The 12754-nt window shown below is 44.4% G+C and overlaps 1 protein-coding gene across 1 annotated transcript in view; it reads left to right on the plus strand.

Annotated features, from left to right (window-relative positions):
* Positions 1 to 665: 665 nt before the first annotated feature.
* Positions 666 to 12754, plus strand: part of XNDC1N (XRCC1 N-terminal domain containing 1, N-terminal like) — a 369152-nt gene continuing 357063 nt past the window's right edge. Inside the window, exon 1 of the mRNA XM_078659006.1 lies at positions 666 to 1111. The gene's annotated coding sequence lies outside the window, so the exon portion shown is untranslated. The remainder of the gene's footprint in view (positions 1112 to 12754) is intronic.

The raw sequence follows: 12754 nt of genomic DNA on the forward strand, positions 1-12754 counted from the left end.
TGAACCAAACACGAACTCCTGACAAGAGGGAAATATATATATATATATATATATATATATATATATATATATATATATGAAAAAATCTAACCTGCTGAGCCTTGCTGCTAACAATGACCCAGCAAAATCAATAGCATGGCCATTAGGTCGCCAATGCTAACCCCAATAGCTTTAGCAGTGCTTAATGTTCTTGCCGCCTTCATGACCGCTGAGACCCGGAAAATAAAGTGCAGTCACGGGGGCACCGAAAGGCAAGAAAGAGGAAACAGCTTGACCCACCCTCACTATAAGATTGGCTTCCATGGCTGCTGCCGGGCTTCTAATTTGTACGCCGTACAGGACATATATTACAGTTAAAACTGACTGATTCGCCATCACTCGGGAGAAGCCACCTCTGTTCTGTGCTCCGGCCTCTCAAATCGGATCTAGCATTGGACTACAACACCCTCTGATAAAATCAAAGCACTTGGGCGAGAACAGTGGCCCGCAAGCGAATGGAGCAGTTTCTTCCGGGGCGGCTCGGGCAGTCTTTTCCGGAAGGCAGCTGAGGCAATCTTTTCCGGGGCAATTAGTTAAAATCAACCAATCACCGTCTCTATAGGACGGCGCATGCACCCACCTCCTCCCAGTCCCGTCATAGAACATGTCAATCAACATAAAGTAGCCTAGTGATTGGCTGTCGCCCCCTTCAGTTTTTGAAGTAGTAAAGAGCCGATCCTCCATCGGGGGACGGGTGGTGAGGTCCCACACGCTCGGGAAGCGCCTCCCGCCTGAACCTGGAGAGTTGGCCCGGTCGCGGTGAGGGCAGCCCCCGGAGATGGCATAGGCTGCACACTTCTGGCGGCCGGGTGACCCACGAGGAGGCCGGGTGCACGCGGAGCGCGGCCGGTGCATTGTGTGCAAGAAGGGGGTGTGAGCCTGGAAAAAAAAACACTTTCAGCACTGGCCCTGCAGCGACGGACCGGTGCCACCCCCCAGCCGGGCTCCTTTATTCATCGTCCGGCGGGAAGGCGAGCCCGTGCTTGCGTGCTCACGTATAGCGGAGCCCTTAAAGGAGCCGGAGCTCGGCCGCGGCGGGGCCCCGGGCTGCCAGCCCCGGCCTCTCAGACGGGCAAGTAGTTACTTTATTTTATTCAATGCGATTTTCTATAGCGCGAACATTACCCGCAGGTGTCAGAGCGCTTTACAAAAGAACCAGTTGCGATACATAAGGGTTTAGGATTACATGAGTTACATAAAAGTTACAAACAGGAAAAAAAATGCAAATGTACAAGTTGTAAAGTTACTCAAGAAAGAGATAGAAACAGAAAAAAATAGCAAATGTACAAGTTGTAAAGTCACCCAAGGAAGAGATAGAAACAGAAAAAAATTGCAAATGTACAAGTTGTAAAGTCACTCAAAGAAGAGATAGAAACAGAAAAAAAATTCAAATGTACAAGTTGTAAAGTCACCCAAGGAAGAGACACAAATGGATAAACTCTAAGAATCACATAGGAATGGTAGTGAGTACAAAGGTCTACTACATATACTAGTGGTTAGAGTTATCTCTGTATACATATACAAATAGTAGATTTTCTCAGGATGTCATTTTACCAGCGATTTGGCTTGGACAAGTACATATCACATATTTACTGAGTTTAAAGAGAAATTAAAAAAATAAATAAAACGAAGTAGAGAGCGGTATGTGGGGGAGAAGAGTTGGAGGCTGAGTTTGGTGAGAGGGGGACCTGAGGGGGAGAAAGAGATAAGGCAGTCCAGCGTAAGAGAAATGTCTGAAGGTCAGCAGGATGGAATCCAAGGTACCAAAGGAAAAGACAAGAATCAACAAAATGGCGGACCCGGGTCGTGGGCATTGATGGCAAGATGCACCCATGGCAAGAGCGACAACAGGAGAGGGTCCCAAAATGGTGGGGCGCACACGAGTTCCAGTTCAAAAGTTACAAGGGCCAAGTCAAAAGAAATCCAGGGAACCGACCCAACAGAGGAAGAACAAGAGGGGAAAAGGATCCAGACAGTCAAAAGGAGGAGCATCTTCAGTATTTGCACCTCCTTTCACCACTGCTGCACACACGTGATCCCTGGTCTAGATGCTCCCACGCTCCTGTACTGGGCACCACTGTCCACCTGTGTCATTAGCTGGAGTGCACAATGTATAGACGCTTTTATTCCATTCAGACACAGTCCTGTGCTCCAAGCTAGCCCCTGGTTAAAACCAGATCTCAGAGGGCCTCATTTACAGCTAATTATACACTTTTGGGTACGTTTATTTATTTTTTGCTATTCAGAAACTACGAGTATAATTTTATTAATAGTAATTTTACGATTGCATAGATTCCGCACATAAAGTTATGCTTGTCCTGTCTCCGCAGTCCTAAAATTGCCATTAGTAAAATTAATTTCGTAGTTGGTGAATTCTGACAAAATAGTCAACTTACACCAGTGTGTAAGTTTACCTTTGTAAATCAGGCCCATGGTCTCTTCCGACCTTCTGAAGGGAAGGCGGAAAGAGAATTGCAGGAATGGACTTCGCAATGAGTAATTAAGGAAATGGTCCCCCTGAAGATCCGCAACAAAGATTGGCCATCACGTGTGTGTTCCTGATGCCTGCTGTGGTGTTGCATTTACCTAGTAAAGGGAGTGCACCGGTCCACTGGAAGTAAAGATAGCGGTATGTAGGATGTTATTTGAGACATAAGTGTGATAGGTTGAAATGATGCTTTGTTATGATGTTCATATATGCTTGTATTTATGATTGTGTTTACTTGCAAGCCTAATATCTCAGACTTGCAGTGAGGTTTGTGTGTGGAGTGTTAGGCATCACAGTGGCAAGATGAGTACTTTGCCCTCCTTATTTGGGCCATAGCGCATACCTTCGTTCCACTTGGGAACATTACTTGCAAATAAAAGGTCATATCAGAATATTTAGTGGCAGGCAATGTTGTATGTAGCCTCCGCAAATAGTGACAATGGTTCAATCAGCATGCTCCTGCAAAATAGAAACAGCCCTCATTGCTGCCACAGACCATATCTGCATGATCCTGGACAGAGATGACACAGCAGCTGCTTTCGACACGGTCTCCGACACCTACACAGGATTGGAGTCAAATGACCCACTCTGTGGTATTTGCTCCTTACTAACACAAGCAGAGTCATTATCGTTTGGACACCAGTTACTTATCTATGAAATACCCCAAGTTCTGTCTCTCAGCCTGGCCCTCGTAGATACATATATGATCCCTCTGGCCAGCGTCACCTGCTCCCAGAACATCATCATACTTTCCAATTCCAACAACACTGAACACCTGGAACAAATTTTCTGCCTACATGACAGAAGTCACCAACTGTTCCAAATTCAACACAGACAAGACTGAAGTGATCTTGCACAATAACACCTTGCAATGGGACTCCATATGGTGGCTGGCCGAGATAGGACCCCCCCTCACCCCCGGCCCCCCTCAAATCACCAAGGCAAATAATATCTGGAAGTCATTTACAGCAAACAACATGACCACACAAGTCAACGCCATGAGGAAAATGTTCTAGTTCTCAATCAATCATTTGTAGAGCGAGCTACTCACCCGTGAGGGTCTCAAGGTGCTAGGCGGGGCAGCTACTGGTCGAACAGCCAGGTCTTGAGAAGTCTCCTGAAAGTCAGCAGGTCCTGAGTCTGACGCAGGTGGGTGGGGAGGGTGTTCCATGTCCTGGCGGCGAGGTGGGAGAATGATCTGCCACCGGTGGTCGTTCGGCGGATGCGTGGGGCGAGGGCGGCGGAGCGAAGCTGGAGCAATACTCTCAAAACCATCACAAACGCCCTTGTCACTAGCAAGCTAGACTATAGGAACACCCTTTTTGCAGGAATCTGCAGGCATCTCACGAGAAGATTACAAACAATTCAGAACTCCGTAGCCAGAATCGCCTTCAACTTCTTGTGAATTGTTCACATCACGTCCCACCTCGGAGATCTCCAGTGCGTCCCAATACACATGGGTGCACAGTTAATACTCTTTCAGAGCACTACACAACATTGGCCAGCCTACCTCCACAGTCACATCTCCTTTCACAATCCTTCCAGATACCGCAAATCAGCCAGACACCTACTTGCACGCATACGCAGAGCCAGATCTGGAAATTTGGCCTTCTCTTACACTGCCCTAAAGCATGGAATGACCTGTCACTACCCAGTCTCCTCACTTTTTGTGTTTCACAAGAAGCTGAAGATTTTGAATTTTGAATAACCTCCAGCCAACTGGCTTCCATAGGACACTAGAATTTTACCTGCTAAGGGTCAGGATACCCTCGTCTGATAGTGCTCTTTAGAAATACTGAAAGCACAAGACAGTAGTATCTCGCAGTACTGTGCAATTATAAACTGATCCCAACAGAATGAGGAATAACTGCCCCACCCCCTCCACCTGTCTTGTAATCGGACCCTTAGTGACCTCATTGTGCTTTCTAAATTCTGCAGTGTAATAAAGTAAGGCATGTAAATCTTTTGAGGAAAGTTTCTGCATTTCACTAAAGGTAGCATAGTCCTAATCGGAGCACGTTCCTCTAACTGAGGGGATAGCAGAGCGAGTGTAGTTTGCAGAGTCGGTGAGCTCACTAAACACTTGTTAAAATGGATACAATTTGGTAGATTCTGCTGATTGGGACTTGGGTTATTTATTGAGGGGAATTTGTACATGTTGCTGTGTGTGAAGTGGTTGTGCGTCTCAATGCAAGTACTTGATGGATCACACTGAAAGGAGATTTTGGATTGGACTGAAGGATATGTTTGAGGTTGACCGTGAGGGGACAACTTGTATGTGCATTATTGAATCTTTCCTGGATTGAGTTTGCAATTTTCTGTGGTGTTTTGCTAACGAGTGGTTTCTATGCTTATCAGTTTACTGTGGCCTGGCTCCTTATTGGATAAACACAAACGATATGCTTTTTTGTTGTTTGACTTTCTTTACGTGTGGTTTTTGTTCTGCCAGTTTTAATTATTTTCCTTAGTTGCACTACATGACTTTGGGACAAAACGCAATTGGTATATTGAGATTTGTCAGTTTTCTAAATATATGTTTGCATTTTGGAAAGCAACTTCTTTGTTAAAAGGCATGCTTAAAGCTTAGTACATGACTAAGATGGAACTGGACATTAAGAGTTACGATGACATGACAATATATATATTTAAGAGGTAACATTCTTTTCCCGATTGCCCCAGCCATCAGACCTGTTTATGCCAAATCTTGGAAAACCGAACAGTAGTCTTACTTAAATATTGCCACATTTGGTATATATTGGTCAAGGAGGGGTATAGTTATAAAAAGAGAGACGATGCCAGACCTCTTTTTTTTTTTTTTGCAGAGTCTTATATAGCGCGAACTAGACCCGAACCGAATCAGGTATCAGAGCGCTTTACATAGCACCAAATCAGGTATCAGAGCGCTTTACATAGCACCAGTTACGTTACATGAGGACATACATTCATATATATATTTTTTTTTAGGCACGGGGAGATTAAGTGATTTGCCCAGAATCACAGGAAGTTTTGGCGTAGTTACCGAGACTCGAACCCAGATCCCCAAGTCCGAGGTCGAGCACCCTAGCCGTTAGGCCAAGGCTTTGCTTATTACTTGTTCAGTTTAGTAACCTTTTTAATAACTATATAATAACATTTTAATGCTACAACTCCGTCACCAAGAGGGAACTCTGTCCTGTCCCCAATGATGAATGCGCCAAGCATCTCTTATGGGTACACATAGGCAATGGCTGTGGCTAAGGTGAGATATAAAAATGGATACTGAGCACCAAGACCCAAGTAAGTTGACAAACAGTTTGCAAGCAACTTCCACCTTAGAATACAAACAGGGTACCTAAAGAAAGTTGAGCGAAAGAATTACCACAATCGTTCAATTCGCTGGATTTCTGAACATTCCATAATTGGAGAAAATAGACAACAAGCATTTGCAACGCAATAGGTCTCGCACTACTGATAGTTTGAGGCATTGGCCTTGCAAATAATAATGCAACGCCAATAGCTCACACTCTCCGTAATGCGAGGTCTAGTGCATTGCAAATGCTTGCGTAGTGAGCCAGGAACCAACATTGTATGTCTCCGTGCAGTACCGCAAGCTGCTCCTAGAGGTCCATAGTGAGCAATGCACCAGCACTGCACGTCTAGGTGCAGTACAGCAAACTGCTCCTAGAGGTCCGTAGTGAGCAAGACACCAGCACTGCAGACCTCTTTTGGTCACATATGGTACTGCACCCTGCAGAAGATATGGTAAATCCACCCTACCCGTAATGCATTGCATGCAAGACAGCTGTTTGAATGTACTCGTAGTACTATGTCCATGTATACAATTAGTAGCTTTGAAATGTGATAACATATTTATTCCATTAATTTCGTATTAGGTTGTACTCTATGTGGAGCTGATGAAGAGGCATTTATAGAAGTCTCATATAAATGTGAGATGTTCTAGTGAGCAAAGTAAGCCCTGCCAGCCTAGGTTAGGACCAAGTGTGTGTCTTGCCTGAAGCCTGTGAAGAAAATTGTGCCTTGAGGCTGTGATTAAAACCTAGGGAGTAACAACGCATGAAACATGGTATGGGGGGTGTCCTCTCTTTTAATCTGGAAATCTCCAGGTAGCTTTAGCAATCCAACCAGAAAAAGAGTTATATTAAAGGGCAGTAAATGAAACAAGCTTGTGGTGCAGTTTAATTTGATCACCATCCTCCTTTATTTATTTATTTTTTTAATTAAATTAAGTTTGTATTAGCTGTTTGTTGTATTATTGTGATTAGCTACTTGTCTGTGATAACAGTTTAATATCTGTTACATGCTTGGCACATTTATACACTTCAAAAGTAATTGTGGCATGGCCTGGGCTGGGTTGGTTTGTGGTCTCTCTGGTTCTAAATAGGAGCTGGGGAGGATTATCACTGGGTCTTGTGCACTGTTATTTAATGCGGTCACTCACCCTGCTGCTGCTTTCTTTTCCCACCACTACCCGACTTTCATTAGTTCAGTCACAATACTCCAGGAGGGGTGATTGGGGGTTGAGGAGTATTTATTTATTTATTTTAAAAGTTTTCTATAGCGCGGACAAGATCTTTGCAGATATCTGAGCGCTTTACATAGAGGGTACATGAGGGGGCATAGTCATACAAATAAATCAAATAAATCAATAGATCAAATAGTACAAATAGGTTACAATAGGTTACATAGAGGGGTACATAAGGGAGCATAGTCAGACAGATAAGTCAATAAATCAAACAGTACAAATAGGTGACTGCAACGCCAATCATGTGAGTGATGAGACAACTCATACAAGTAGGCAAAGGGGTTAAGCAGATACATGTAGTACAGATCGGTGCCGAGTATTAACAGAGTTCTAGATACTGGTTCCAGCGTATTTAGCCATGAGGATAGCTTTTACTTCTTTTTTAAAGAGTGTAGTGGAAGAGATAAGCCTGGTTTCTGGAGGGAGTGAGTTCCAGATCCTAGGTGCCATTCCCGAGAAGGAGCGCTTATATGTTTTTTCCTTCCGGAATCTTCTCGGTTTCAGCAGAAGATTGTTTGTGCCTCTAGTGTTTCTGGTTCCGCCAGAGATTGTCAGTTTCTGAGCGAGGTAGCCGGGTGAGTTTAGGTGAACCGCCTTGTGTGTCATGCAGGCGATTTTCAGGTGTATTCTGGCTTCAAAAGGCAGCCAATTCAGGGTTTTCAAATCAGGGGTAATATGGGAGTGCTTTTTTGACCCAGTGATGAGTCTCGCTGCAGGGTTTAGGGAAGCTCTTAATGGTGCGGTTGTGGTTAGGGGGAGTCCGCAGAGGGCGGTGCTACCGTATTCAATTCGAGGGATGACTATTGCTTGTACTGCGGTTTGGAAGGCTTTGGCTGGGAGGAAGGGTTTTAGTTTCCTCAGAGTATTGATCTGGAAGTTCGCTCCCTTAGTTGCTTTGCTGATATGTTGCTGCATGTTAAGATTGGTGTCGAGTGTTATGCCTAAAGATTTTGCTGAGTCCACGATGGTGGGTTGGACATTGAGAGCGGTTAGGTGTTTAAGCCAAATTTGAGTGGTGGAGATCTTCGCTGGAGGTGAGATCAGTAGGAACTCTCTTTTCAGGGCATTGAGTTTGAGGTGGTTATCGGCAAGCCAGGATTGGGTGCGTCTGATTGTTGAGTTCAGGAGCAGGATGTCATTGGGGGATTGTAATTTGAGATAAAGTTGGGTGTCATCGGCGTACATGTGAAAGTGTACATTGGATGCTTGTAGCAAGGTAGTGAGTGGTTCCATGACTGGGTTGAACAGAGTTGGGGATAGAGAGGAGCCTTGGGGGACGCCTAGCGTTACAGGTATTGGCGAGGACATCTGGTTGTTGCTCTTGAATTTCTGCGACCTGTTGTGAAGAAAGGAAGTGAACCACTTGAGAACAGTTCCAGATAAACCCATTCTTGTATTTAGTAGTTCTAGCAGATTCTCATGTTTAACGGTGTCGAATGCTGAAGAGAGGTCAAGAAGGATGAGGAGGCAAGTGTCGTTTTGGTCTAGTATTTGAAGAGCGTCGTCAATTATGTGAGTCATGGCAGTTTCTGTACTGTGTCCTGCTCGGAAGCCTGACTGGTGAGGGTTGATGAGATCAAATTGTTCAATGTGTTAAGTCAATTGTAGTTGTGCGCATTTTTTTTCCAGCAATTTGGCGAGAGTGGGAATATTGGTAATGGGACGGTAGTTGTTGAGATCAGAGGGGTCGGCTGTGGGTTTCTTTAATAGAGGTGTGACTTGACCAACTTTGAGGGAGTCAGGTATGCTTCCTTGTTGGAGAGAGCTGTTGATAATTTTAGTCCAGAGAGGGAGAAGCAATGGGGTAAAGTCTTTTACTGCGTAGGCAGGAAGGGGGTCCGTGAGGTGATTGGATGGTTTCAGGGTGCTGAGTAGCTTGCCAATTTCTTCTTCCGAGTATGTGCCAAAGGTTGACCATGTAGCATTGTTTTTTGGTTCAGCGGGTGCTAGGCACTGGGGTTTGGAGTAGAGGCTTGCGTCGGTAAGGAGATCGCTTTTTATGTTGTCAGTTTTTTGCATAAAGAGAGCAGCGAAGTCTTCACAGGAGGGTGCTTTACTCACAGTGTTGAGTGGTTGGGGTTGGTCCTTGGATTGTGATCTGATTAGCTCAAACAGTTTTCTCGGGCGATTTTTTGCTTGGTCGAGCTGGAGGCTGAAGAAGTCTGATTTTGAACGTTTTATTTTCCTGAAGTAGGCGTTTCTCTTTTTCTTCAGGTCTTTTAGGTGCATTGCAGAGGGAGCTGATCTCCAGGTACGCTCTGCCATTCGCATGTCTCGTCTATCCTCATTGAGACTTCCGTCGTACCATGGGTTGGAGATTTTAGATGAGACTCTTTTTAGCTGCATAGGTGCAGCCTCATTAATTATTGAGGTCATAGCGTTGAGATAGTGGTCAGTCAAGGTTTGAACGTCTGTATCACCTATCGGTGGAAGTAGGAGATTGCACCTGTTAGGGGGAAGAGAGCCTGCGTTGAGTTTTTTCATGTCTCTTTTCCAGACTTTCGGTTTGGAGAGTTGAGCCGGGTTAACTTTAACTTTTTCATTGATGAAGAATGTGATAATATGATGATCTGACCAGTCACAGGTTTGGATGGACTCGAGTAGGATAGAGTCCTCTTTGGAGATGATCAGGTCAAGGATAAAGCCTTTCTCATGGGTCGGGCTGTTGCATATTTGGGTGAGGTTAAGGGCGTCAAGGACATTTTTAAGACTGTTTACCACCGCGTCATTGCGATCGTTCCAGTGGAGGTTAAAGTCACCAAGGTATATTTGGGTGAGCTGCCGTCCGGAATTGGTTGAGATCATATCCATGATTTGTTGGGAGAAGGTGAAGTTGTCCCCTGGAGGGTGGTAAATGCTGTGAAGAGAACATATCGGTTTAGACACCCTTTTTAAAAAAAAATCAATTAGGTCCATTAAATTGGAATAAAAGAATTTGCCGGAGTAGACACCCTTTTTTTTTTTTAATCAATTAGGTCCATTAAATTGGAATAAAAGAATTTGCCAACAACTAACTAATTAAAAAAAAAATTCTTTATAGGTTAAAGGCAAGTTTATTGGGAGGAGTCAGGGGCCAGTCTCCGGCCAAAGTAGAGAAGAGCATTTACAGTGAGGCAGGGAAGGGGATTTTAGTATTCAAGGAAGGATTTGGTAGGTTTCAGGGTTTGGTAGCAATAAGCAGTAGTAAGGGGTTGATTGTGTTCAGGGATTGGTAGCTTTAAGGGGTAGTTTTGGTTACAGATTTGGAATTTTTCTTGAACCCTCAGCAGTGCTTATTTGATCTGTTCCATAGAACCCAACCCTAGAAACAGATTTATACATTTATTGATTTGCCGCTGGCAATTGTTGGGCGCATTGACGCTATGAATTGACAAGCCAAGGAGGCCTCCTAGATGCACAGATCTAAGCCAAGAAGCCCTCTGAGCTGCACATATGTACACATGATATCCTACAATCGAAAGCTGAACTGGCCACGTTATTGGCACTGTGCCCAAGATACAATAAAGGAGCTGCCCTGGACTCCAGAGACATAATACACATTTTTTATGCCAAATCTGAATTTGGGCCCTCACTTCTGAAACCACGCTATTTTCCGGACTGTGACCTGTGCTTCAGTTAGCTGTTGAAATAATACGGACAGTCTGTGGCCTTACAAAGATATTCCGTATTATTTGGTGATTTGAGTTATTATCAAGTCTTGTTGGAGATACCGAAAGACGCTGTGGTCACGTGACTTGCTTTTAAACGTTCATTACAACACAGCAGCACTTCCTCTATTAAGTCACCTCAGGGGCTTCCATTGCAATTTTCATTTGTCCTGATGATGGTCTTGTGAACTACTGCTTCAAAGACCGAAACGTCGACCTTCACATCATCTCCTCAAGAATTCTTGTCCTTAAAGAGTGACATATTTCAATCGTTAATACTGAGTCACTCTCGCATTTATTTTGGAGTTGATGTTTTGTTGTGATTTGATTTGTTTAATTAATTTATACATCTTTTCATGACAACTGTTGCTTATGTTTGCTCAATGTATCCCCTTTGATCAATTTCTGACAAACCAAATACAGAATATATTTTCATATAAATAAGATTTTTTCGTGTGCTTATTTCTTTTATCATTTTGACTCTTGATCTACATTTATTGCTGTAGCTCTGTGGGCACCTTGCTGTTTGATCATATGACAAACACCCTGATTTAGACTTAAAACAACTACAAATTTGACAAATAAACAAAATCCCTTGTAGACAACTTTACTTTACATTATTGATTGCCCAAGCCTACAGGGGTTTATTGGGTCACCCAGATTTCCTAAAATCTGAATTAGGGCCCTTGTGAAAAGTTTGTCCATGTTTAGGATCAATTCTGTTTACTATTATCATAACAGCCCATATGCATATTAACCCCTTCATTGTGGCGCACGTTCAGCGGACGTCGCGTGCACTAACTCCGTAGTGCTGCGCACGTCCGCTGAACGTTCTGGCCCCGCCCGCGCAATATAACGTTCCGCACCAGCGCGGAACGTTCGGCGCAGTGGAGGGGTTCATACAGCATGTCGCATGCAGTACATATCCACTGCCTACAACCCTGGGGACGGTAGTAAAGGAAGGCTTATTTAATACAATTAGAAAGGAAAAACAAGAAGTAAATGACCCCACCCCAATTTCCTTTGAGCTTGTGAGAAAAGTGAGCATTGTGGCGAATATGAAAGTTCTCAGAGACACCTGGTATTGCAGTTTGGCCAGTTCGTCCCCTCAGTTTGGGGTCGCCGGAATGAGGTGGAGAAGCTGGAAATACGATGGGCATGTCAACTCCCTGAATTCCGAAGCAAGAATGCAAATGAAGGGGGGCCCACAGTTCTGCATAAGAACACCCTTGGGTAACTGCCAAGGATATCTTCTCCGTTCTCAAGAGGAACCATGGTTTCTGCAACCAAGCAGTATGTTCTGGCATTTTGTCTGTGCCCCACAAAAAGAGTATCACTTGGTGGGCTGAGTTCAGAGCAAGAGCCGTCTGTCTCCCCTGTAGGAGAAGAGAGGAAACATCTGGGGTTTGAGAGACCCAGAAGAGTATATGCCGGGTGGGATCTTGGTGCCAGAACCGGAGTCATTGTCATTTAAGATGTGCTCCCAGTATCTAGTGAGCTTGGGACAGTGCCAGGAGAGATGGAGTGTCTTAGTACTACAGCAGCCTCTCCAGCAGGCCTCAGATCAGTTTGTGTTCTTCTTGTAAAGCAGCGCCGGGGCGTAATACCAATATGAAGTAATCTTATATGCAATTTCAGTGCTAGCCATGGTGTGTTCAGTGTGATGTACTCTGTAGTGTATTGCCCCCTCCCCCCACCCCCTTCTTTACTCCTAAGGGTTCTACCTATCTGTGCCTCCCATCTTTGCTATCCCTGGACCAGACCAGCATCCTATGCTTTTTCAGAGAACAACTGCTTATCTTCTGTCTAAAGGTACAGACACTTTTCAAATTAAATCCGCTGTTGATCTGCGCCTATTTGTGTTCCAGGACCCAATGCCGAAGCTGCAAATGAGACATGATCTGCGTCAGTAAGGGAGGTGGCCGATTTGAGCTAATCAAAAGAAATCAATCTGTCTAGGTCGAATAGGCAGCCCAGACGCTTACACCCTCCATTTATCCATCTTCGAAATCAGGCCTGGTTCATGCCCAGGACAAAGTCCAGGTTAACGAAAAGAGA

The sequence above is a fragment of the Lissotriton helveticus genome, chromosome 8, assembly GCF_964261635.1.
Source record: "Lissotriton helveticus chromosome 8, aLisHel1.1, whole genome shotgun sequence".
Lineage (NCBI taxonomy): Eukaryota > Metazoa > Chordata > Amphibia > Caudata > Salamandridae > Lissotriton > Lissotriton helveticus.